Source organism: Lissotriton vulgaris, chromosome 9, assembly GCF_964263255.1.
Source record: "Lissotriton vulgaris chromosome 9, aLisVul1.2, whole genome shotgun sequence".
NCBI lineage: Eukaryota > Metazoa > Chordata > Amphibia > Caudata > Salamandridae > Lissotriton > Lissotriton vulgaris.
In genome coordinates, this window is record NC_141697.1 from 1,028,968,389 (window position 1) to 1,028,979,398 (window position 11,010).

The 11,010-nt window shown below is 41.1% G+C and overlaps 1 pseudogene; it reads right to left on the reverse strand.

Moving 5' to 3' along the window:
- Positions 1 to 433: 433 nt before the first annotated feature.
- On the reverse strand, positions 434 to 753 carry LOC147692743 (protein bicaudal D homolog 2-like; annotated as a pseudogene).
- Positions 754 to 11,010: the final 10,257 nt, after the last annotated feature.

Genomic DNA, 11,010 nt, shown 5'->3' on the forward strand with positions numbered 1-11,010 from the left:
CCAGTAGGGAGAAGTCACAGCTTTCGCAGTTAGAAATGCCGCTATCCTTCGCCCTGCAGACAAATTGATCTCTATATAGTATAGCCACGCCGCCCCCTATACCAGTGGGCCTGTTCTGAAAGTGGATCAGGAACCCCGGGGGGAGCCCACGTACGATATCAGCTTCTGACTTTGATGTTAACCACGTTTCTGTAAGGAACAAGATGTCTAATGTGCACCTGCTGCACCCCTGCAAAGAACCGCTTGAACCTGACAGAGACAATAACGGGGCAGAGCAGCCAAGCCCTCCGCCCCGGCCCCCAGGTATTGTCCTGGCAATGGGAGGATGGTTTGGGAACTTCCTGCCAGCGCCCTCTCCCGAGATAGCCTCATCATTCTCTTCCTGGTTCTGTGCACATGCCCTACGCATTTCACTGCAATGCCATAAGACTACCTAGTGCTGACGCGACCCCGCTTTGAGGCGCTGTGCAGCTGGGGGCAGGGCCCCCGCAGAGGCCAGGCCTCGGCTCTGCCCCTCGGGCAGCAGCAGCAGCGCTCTCACCTCCTTCAGCTGCTCCAGCTCGTGCTTCAGGATGTCATACTCGGCCTCCAGCTCGTCAAACTCTGCTTCAGGGCCAGATTCTCCTCCAGCACAAGCAGCTCGTACTCGGATGCCTGGATCTTCTCCTGGGTGGTTTCTGTCAGCTCTCGGCTCATCCGCTCGATCTCCGCCTGGTAGGGCTCGGCCGTTTACGGGACCTCCTCCGCGGCCATGGCCCCCCTCGGGTGGATGGAGAGATTAGAGGACGGGCGGGTGCCTTCCCAGCTTGGTTGCTGCCTCACGCCCCTCGCAGTGAATGGAAGAAGCCGGCACAGACAGTCGCGGCGCGGAACTGGGGTGGGGTTAAAGATGGGGCCGGTAGCCTGCCACTGCCTCCCGGTCTGCTGCTGTCTGCCAGAGAACGGACAACCACAAAATCCTTTCCCTTCAGGAAGGCGCATGCTACAGCCTCGGTCCCAAACAAAACCCATGCTGGCGGCCTGGAGCAGCGAGGCAACGCTCACACGGACACTAAAAACAAGTAGGGAGCGGGGGGGAGGGGAGTGCAGCAAAAGCATTTCACTTGCGGAAGCGTGCAGCGCCAGGAGCGATAATTGCTCCCATATGGCGCTGCTCGCTCCCGCAAGTAAATCGCCAAACGTGAACGGGTTGCCATTGAAGGCAATGGAACGCGTGCACGTTTTTGGCTGAAAAGCCAAAGCGATCAGAAAAGGTCTTTTTGCCTTTGCAGCGCATGCGCATTGCGTAGGCGAAACCTAAAAAGGGTCAGTTTTCAGTATAAAAATGTGATGTATCCATGTTGCAATTTGGGCCGTTTCCTGTCACGGGCACTAGGCCTACCCACACAAGTGAGGTACCATTTTTTTAAGAGTTGTGGGAGCATACAATAGAAAAACATTTGTTATTATCAATTTGATTTCGCTGCATTTGTGACTTTCAAATGTAAGCCAATAAATAATAAAGATGACATTCAGAAAAATACCCCAAATTCAGAGATGTACAAATAACCACTGCTCCTAAACTCCATATCTTGTGCCTATTTCTGAAATGCATAGGGTTCCTAGATATCCATTTTTCACTCTGCCTATTTCGCTATATGAATTGGTCTAATCTCAGTAGTCAATGAAAAAACATTGTACAGTGCAACCCAGTTATTGGCTCTGGGTACTATGGGTTCTTGGACAGCCTACTAACCTTATATATCCCCACAAGCAAAAGGGTGTAGCTGACCAAATGGTATATTGCTTTTGCAAAATGGCCATTGTGACAAAAAGTTACAGATGAAAATGTTGTCACAAATGCCTGTTTTTTCCAACTAATTTTTAATATTTCTTTACTTCAACAGTTATTTTCCTTGGAAAAACCTTGAGGGATATACACATATGACCCCTTGAATTTGGAATGTTGTCTACTTTTCCAAAATGTATAGCTATCCTGTATCACCCACGGTTTCACACTGGTTTCCACCACAAACTGGAAATATGTTGAGAGCACACAAAATAGGGAAAATTCGGTACCTCTTAGAAGAAGTTACAAAACTGTGGTACAAAATTAGGTTTTCTGATTCAGCTCTGCATGTTCCTAAAAGCTGGGAAGATGGTGACTTTATTACGGTAAACCGTTCATAGATGCCTTTTGTCGGGGGGGAAAAACAGACTTTTATCTGGAGCACTTTTCCCCTACTTGAAAAAAAAAGCCCCAAATGTTTGCTATATTATCCCTATTTTATCGGTCCCCTTCAGGGGAATCTACAGATCCTGGGTACCTTTAGAATCCGCAGGATGTTGGAAAAAAGGACTCAAATTTGGTATGGATAACTTTTGTGGAAACATTTTATGTAGTCTTAAGCGCAAACTACCCCAAATAGATAACAAAAAGTGCTCAGTGCTGGGGTGGAAAAGGCCCAACAGTTAAGGGGTTAAACACAATTAACAAGGTCAATGAAATCAAAACAAATAAACCTTGGCCTGCTTACCGTAAAATGGGAAGGGAATCAAACTCATCACTGAAAGGAATATAATACGTCGCAATACTAACTACATGCACTCTGAGCTAGGTTTCTCGACAGGTGTTTCAAACTCAACCTAGAATCCATGTATTCTATGTCATGCACGGAATAAAATGTCTGCCAAAAATCCTAATTAGGACTTATCCACAGCTAGACTATTAAGGACCTTATAAACTTCAACTTATAAGTCACCTGGTTCCATACCTTAATGAGCAGACAACTTTATATCTAACGCGAGTTCTCCATAAATCCAACATCTTTACATAAATCACATAAAATCATGATATTTCTCCAACAAATTATGATCCCACAAACCATTACAATAACATCCAGGACTCATATTATGTCACAACTTCGCTTGTTGCACATTATTATAGCAAAAAACAACATAATTACCAAATCAATATAAAATATTACGTTGCATGACAGCTTACTGTGCGAAAACTCTATTTATATTAACCATATGGACTAATTACTCTTGCAATAATCCAAAACATCTCCAAGATTCATCAACTTTCCAACAACTAAAAAGCTTCTTTATTTAGCTTGATTAGTGTTAGCTCAATTAATTAGCCATTTTGCTCACGCTGTCTACTAAAGTTCTGTCAACGCTCTAATTAAGAGTGTCGATGCACAAGATCGGGACTGCCTGAGTCTTAGTAAGAACTTGTGAGTCTTTCGAAGATTTAGGCCAAGGCTAATAAACACACACCTTTTCGAGACACAAAACATTAGGTAGTTAATTATGAATCGGCATGAACAAAACAGTCGAAGTAATATTCTGCCACAGGACTAACATATGGTACGTCTCTGAAGAAAGCCCAAGGAAAGAACTAAGTATGAATCAATAAACAAACTTGTGCAGAGTCTGCTTAGATACAAACCCCCAAAAACGTCTGTCTCTTTCTCCGAAATAACCGCTTTTAAAATGTTTCAGGGTATAGAGGAGACAAGCTTTTTTATAGTATGGATATGACATATCATGGTTGGACTAGCAATGCTGCAAACATATAAAACAATTAATATTCTGATAAACAAGATGCATCCCGAAATGCCCACTTTCTAATGTATGCTAATGGCTAAGCTATGCACAGCTAATTAAGGAATCAAACTGACATTTATGTAGCACAGCAATACATTGGCTTGTTCCGCAAATGAATGTCCTACACAGAACATGTTATATAATAGGAAAAGCAATGGCTCCGGTGGAGAAGATACTTAGAATCAAGAAGAGGCAAAAAATTGCATGTATAGGCAGGGTTTAGGTGAGATGTCTAATAGAACAAACAAGCCAAAACACAGATTTGCGTTTTTCAAAAAAACTGTATTAAGGTATGGATATACAGTCAAAGTAATTATTGCACTAAATAGCAAAGGTTATTTACAGTTGTGTAATATGTCCCAAGTGGAATTATGAACCAAAAACATAGAAATAACGTTTGTGAAACAATTTGCGAAAAGGTTTCAAATTAAAGTTTTTTGCATCCAAAAAAGCGACCACTTTCATTTTGCACAATACATAACATCTATGTAGTTATAGAATGCCAGTTTCAGCAGTTCACTTTTCTTAGTTGTCGACTGCGTTTCGACCCTAATATGGATGTAGGGTCTCTTCAGGACCTACAATTTTTGGGGACATCTGGGAAAATGAAAATTGTGTTTAGTATTGCCAGTCCAATTACTTTGTCGGCAATGGATAATATTAATAGCTATTCAATTGAGCTGGAAGAGATACCTGATTGTCGAATTGCTAGAATATTAGTGCTGTGAGTGAGGAACCATGTGCAGGTGAATTTAAAATATATTTACTCACTAGGTAACACGGCCGGGTTCTGCATGGAAAAAGTCAAAATCGTATGGATTGTATTAAAGGGCGAACCAACACAGTAGGAACAAAAGCAAACAGTAGTTAAGGTTTGGACATATTTCTTGGTCATTTACCCCTATAGAGTATGTGAGTTTCAGCAATTCTTGGAAGCTCAATGGCTGTCCTCTATGTTGTACTGCTGGGATTCCTTGTTGCATCCAGCGCAGATGAATTAATCGCATATGTCGCTGGCTGCGCAAATTGTCTGTGGTGGGGAAACAATTCTATTTAATTTAATTGTCCAGATTAGTGTAGTGTTGGTAGTGGGAATGGAGGGGAATTAATAGTGTTTGGAGGCTCTAAGAGCTGTCTAAATATGGTGAGCTGTGGTATGGGAAAATGGGAAAATGATAATCCATTTATGCACGTAATCATGTTTTTAACATAGTCAAAGCGGCTCCCTATAAAATCCGATGCATTGCCGTGCTTAATAGCTTAAGATACTGCCAAGATTCAAAATATGTGGCCATCGGGTGTGTCTGATGACGTCTTACTGAAACTGATACCTATATAACTAGGGAGCTAAGAGGCTCTTTCCTGTGACAATAATGTGCCATACTTGATGTAAGAGTGTCAAGGTGCATGATTTATTATGGTCTTCGGGTACATTCCAAAATGTCTGTTAAATAAATTACCCGCATAACTAGTGAGCTGAGGAATTCTATCATGCTATACGGTTAGCGGTTACTTGCTCGGGGGATATGGAGCCCTGCATCTGCACGTACCTTTGAAAAATGTGGAAGGACCACGAGCAACCGGACCGCTTACATCGGATCCAGGAGGTGCAATGACACCGCAGCAGTGTTTTACATTCAGTTTATAGCCTCCTCAATCCGGTCAGATCTCGCTTTCCCGGTAGCGTGCAGCAGCTAAAGGCAGTCACGTATGACGTGACCTGCCGTTTATTTTCGGCAAGGAATAACAATGTTGGGTTAAGGTATAAGGGGGTTGTTTATGTGGAAATTGGGTGCACTATGTAAATATACGAAGTTAAATGTAAATATTAAATATTATGACGGGTCTTGTTAAAATAAGTTTATGTTTGTGTCATTTTAGAAAATAGACCCAGGGGTTTCCAGCCGTGAGCAATTATTATTACCTGTCTGTGGTAGTAGCTCATATTCCTTCTTTTATGTTTACCTTAGTTTGTACATATTGTTAGGTCATTTAGAATATGTTTATGTCACATTTAGATTTGTATGATGTAACCTTAGAATTATTAGGTCTTGGTAACCGGTGGGGGATTAACGGTTGGATTTAGAAGAGTTGGGATGTTTGCCTTTCTGCTCCGGTGGGTCTATAGTTTATGTACTTAATAAACTATACCTTACATCAACTACGACTGCAGCCCGTCTTTATATTGGCGACGAGGGAAATCTCATGAAGACCCACTGGATAATTTTGCTGAAGATGAGGATATAAAGATTCTTTGCGGTCTTTCTTGGGGCTAGGGGAGTACTATTCAAGATTTGTGAAAGGATATGCTTTAGTAGTAGAACCTCTTAGACAGTTACTTAGAAAGGGTGTTCAATTCCATTGGAGTAAGGTTCATGATGAAGCTTTTGTCAATGTTAAAAAGCTTATTTCCAAGGCCCCTGGTCTTAAGACTTTTGATCCCCAAGGTAGGTCTTTTGTCACTGTGGATGTGAGTACCATTGGCCTTGGTGCTGTTTTTACTCAGATTGTTGATGGTAGAGAAAGAGTTATTTCTTTTATTTCCAGGGCAATTCGTGGTGCTGAGAAGCATTATAGTACTATTGAGAAAGAGGCCTTAGCCTGTGTTTGGGCTGTGGAAAAGTTCAAAAGTTCAAAAGTTTCTTGTGGGGTAGGCCTTTTGTTCTTGTTACTGATCATAAACCACTTGTTTTTATGATGGATGGTGTCAGGAGTGGTAAAGCGTCATCTAGACTTGTTAGGTTGATAGCTGGACTACAAGAATACAATTTTGAAATGCAACACATTCCTGGTGGGAAAAATTTCACAGCGGATTGTTTGTCTAGACTTCCTCCTTTTGAAGAGAACAATAATGAGATCTTGGATGAGCATGAATGTGTTGTAGCTCTGGTCGATGCGGTAAACTCTTTTGGGAGCATTTCAGAGAAAGATTGGATTGAGGCTATGGAAAAGGATTTGGTGTTTAACAAGGTTAAGCAATTTGTTGAAGAGGGTTGGCCTCTCATTAGGAATTTAGAAGATTGTTTGAAGAGTTTTGCTCAGATTGCTGACGAACTTACCATTGAAGGTGATATTTTGTTGCGACAACATTTGTTTATTCCTCCTGAGGGTTTGAGAAATAAACTTATCAAGCTTGCTCATGCTGGTCATCCAGGTATTTCTGGTACCAAGAAGATTCTCAAAAACCATTATTGGTGGCCTGGCATGGATGCGGGTATTGAGAGAGTGATTGACAACTGTTCTGTTTGCGTAAGGGCTGACAAGCATTGGAAGGTTTCGACCCAACCATTGTCTCTTAGAGAAGGGGCAGTTGGTCCTTGGGATAAAATTTCTATTGACTTTTCTGGTCCCTATGAATGTTTAGGTAGGGAAAAGAGATTTTCGATCGTGGTTGTAGACAATTTTTCAAAGTGGATCTATTACACTTTTGTGGAACATCCTAATACTGATGCTGTTATTGAATTTTTGGATTTTATTTTCAGGTTAGAAGGTGCTCCCAATCTCATTTTATCTGATAACGGTGTGCAGTTTGTTTCGAGGAAAATGAAATCGTTTTTGGAAAAATTTGGTATTAAGTCTGAAACCACTCCCTTATATTGTCCTAGGGCCAATGGTCAAGTTGAGAGGGCAAATAGATTTATTAAAGAGGGGATTCAGGCTGCGTTAGAAAGTAAATTGGATGTTTTGGAGTTTTTGAAACAAAATTGTGGAGTTATCACATTACTCCTAATTCTTCTACTGGCGTTCCTCCTTATTTACTGATGAGAGGCAGACAGGCAAAATCTATTTTAAGACCTGACTTTGTTAAAAATGTTGTGCATGATGTCAACATGAAAAGTGTAATTGAGGAAGTTAAACCGAACATTCAAGAGTCTCGCCTTGCAGGTAACATTTATCATGATGTCTCTCATAAGTCTAAAGATAAAACCATTAGGGTGGGTGATTGGGTACGTGTCTTGAAACCCACTTTGACTTGCAAAGGTTCATCTAAGTTTTCCAATCCTTTTAGGGTGGAAATAGTAACTGATTCTGATGTTCTTCTTTCTGAGAAGGGTTGGTGGAGCAAAGGTTCAGTTATTCTTCTTAAACCAGAGCAAGAACAATTCTTTGCTGAAGGTGAGGATGGTGGTTGCATTTGGAATGATATTGTTCAAGATAAAGAGTTTCGTTCTGGTGATGTGTTAACTAATGAATCTGCTCTTGATGTTTGTTCTGAATCTGCATCTGATGTTTGTTCTGAAAATGATGTTTGTTCAGGAAGTCCTAATGTCCTTGAGTGTTGTTCAGAGGCTTTCCTTGTTTCTGCTTCTAATCAGCAGGAGTCAATTGAATCTTCTCTTCAAGTTAATCCTTTGTCTCGCAAAAGGGTTACTAGAGTTCCTAAGAAATTTGATGATTATATTTTGGATTCTTAATCTATTTTATTTTATTGTTTTTTTTGTAAAAAGATACATGTGGTCGTAGCTCATATTCCTTCTTTTATGTTTATCTTAGTTTGTACATATTGTTAGGTCATTTAGAATATGTTTATGTCACATTTAGATTTGTATGATGTAACCTAGAATTATTAGGTCTTGGTTACCGGTGGGGGATTAACGGTTGGAATTAGAAGAGTTGGGATGTTTGCCTTTCTGCTCCGGTGGGTCTATAGTTTATGTACTTAATAAACTATACCTTACATCAACTACGACTGCAGCCCGTCTTTATACTGTCATGATCCTGCCATCAGATCGTGTTATTGACAGGGGGCAGAATTACATAAGTCAGTGTGTGCATTCATGTAGTAGATATTCAAGGGTTGGTAGGACTGAGTATCTATTCACAAGTTGTGAAGGGGTGGCAAGGATATGTCCATATTTTACGTTAGCAAAGAAAAGGGCATGCATTTGGTCTCAACATGATTCACTGTGTGTGCCAGGCTATGATGTGCAGGCCGTGAGCAATCATTCCCTGTCATGATCTTGTCAACATATCGTGTAAATGACCGGCAGCAGGGTTCCATAGGTCAGTGTATGCATACATGTAGTAGATATTCAAGGGTGGGTTGGACCGAGTATCTTATTCACAGGTTGTGAAAAGGTGGCAAGGATATGTTCATATTGTACGTTGGCAAGGAAAAGGCCTACATTTGGTCTCAACATGATTCAATATGTTTGCCCGGCTGTTGTGTGCTATTATTTCTATTTACAGGGTTCCAATAGATAAAACATTATAAAAGTATTTATGCAAATTATCATGGTTGCCCCACCTGCTTGCATATTTGTTTGGGTCACATTCCAAGATTTTTTTTTCTAGTGTATCAGTACCCATTTTACATCATCCATAGTACAGCCAACATTGATTCCTTTTTGTTATTCAATATTCATTTTAAAAGGCTTAAACCCATTGTACAATCATTCAAGGATGGTAGTTATGATGGAGCAAGGATTCACACGTTACGCGACTTGCTTGAATTCAAGAACCTCGCATAATCATTAACGTCATAATCAACTAGTTTTGTTTATTAATATTGGACTTTTACACTACACGCGGGTGTCCCAGAGACGCTTGCCTATGTGTCTGCTAATCCTAACAACGCTTGCCGACTGACTGATCGCTGCTTTGCAGGATTCTAGTCTGCGCATGCGTCGGTCATACCCATGTGATGTGCCGCACTTGTAGTTCTGGAGGGAGTTTTTCGCTCATGCGCAGTATTGCAAAAATGCCCGCTTTGTTTCTAACATGCAACCTGCTTGCCACCGCTGCTTTCGCATTTCTGTTTCGTTCTGCTTAACTCCTAATGCTATAGATATTTTAAAGTAAGGGGTGCAGTGAAGCCAATCATGGTATACAGTGTATTCAATTTTTCTGTGTTTCTAAATTGTTTTCGTTTACTTTTCATGTAACATTCTCCGGGGGCCTGGGAGGAGAGGTGCTACTCCATCTTGGAAGCCCATGTGTCACCAATCACGTGATAGGGGACATGCGAGTCTCGCAGCAGTGGAACTCAGCCAGCTGGCTGCCGAAGCTAAGATGCTCCTGGGAAAGTGATCTCTGCTCTAGGAGAAGACTCCAACTGTACCTGAAGTTGATACATTTTTGATATTTTACTGTGTGTCCTATTGTACCCTACCTTCCTATGCCATGGGAACTGGAATGTAAGGGGTGGGTTCAAGATATTGCATATTAATTATGAGAACACCAAATTCTAGGTGGTGACAATGACCTAACCACCTCTCTTGTCCAATCCGAAGTTGGGGATCCTTTCATTTGCAACATTTGTGGGTGGTCCACTGACCCGAAAACAGTATAACTAGTCTAGTTTTAGCTAGAGAAATTGTCCGACTTGTCCGAGTAGCTGACCTGTCACTGACCCTACGAACTCTATAGGTGATTGATACAGAGAGCTGCGGAGCACTCTGTCCGTAATCTCCACAAACTTAGTCTGGGGTGGAGAAACCTTTAAGTGCTGGCGAAGCACCTTGCTGGGAGATTCGAGAACCCAATCGGAGTCATTGGCAGATTCCTTGCAGAGAGGGCGTAGCACAGGCGTTGCATCCGAAGCTGCAGGTGTTGGTCGTACCTTTCCGTGAGCCCAGTCCTGATCCAAATCCTGGGGTGATCCTGTCCTGACTGTCCATGAGCTGTACCTGCTCGCCTACTGGCATCCTAAGTCCTTGAGGGTCCTTTCCCGCCTTTCCCAACTGACCCGTAGCCAGGGTTAGTCCTCATTCTGTCCTAGGTAAATATAAATTATATGTGGGTGTTCGTCCATCTAAATCTTTCTCTCCTATTTTTTCCTAATAAAGCAATCTTGCCTGGGATTTATCTCTGACATTTGAACTTGTATGAAAATACTTTTCTAGCATGTTCCTTATTTTTCCCGTACCCTTACTTAAACGCTGAATGGTTTGCATATTTTAGTATGTTCCACTGTTACCCTTCTTATAGAAATTGCATTTATTCTGAAGCACTTGTTTCCCAAAAAAAAATTCCTTAGTATATTCCAATTAGCATTTAGTAGAATGTTCCCTTGTTCTTACCTATCCTTTAGTAACATAATACAAATCTGTTAGATTAAATCAGCGTGTTCCCTTTTTCCCTCTCCTTTATATTTTGAATGTTAGATGATCCTCACGTTAATTCATAGTTATACTATTTTTCTAATCTTGGTCATAGATGTTCTGATCTGTGTAAATTTCATTCTTGTGGCATACGAAAACTTTTAATAATTGAGATAAAGTTTTTTTAACTTCTTGCAATTGTGCTTATTACATGGTTATAAACAAATAAATGTATATGGTATTGGTGTTATCTGCCTGAGCCTTAAATATAGCTCCTGATCCATTGTAGTCATAGGTACCTGTTCTCGAGGATTGGTAAGTAAGGTACACATGAAATATATAAAAGAAAGAACCCTGAATTAGTGATAGCGCTGTG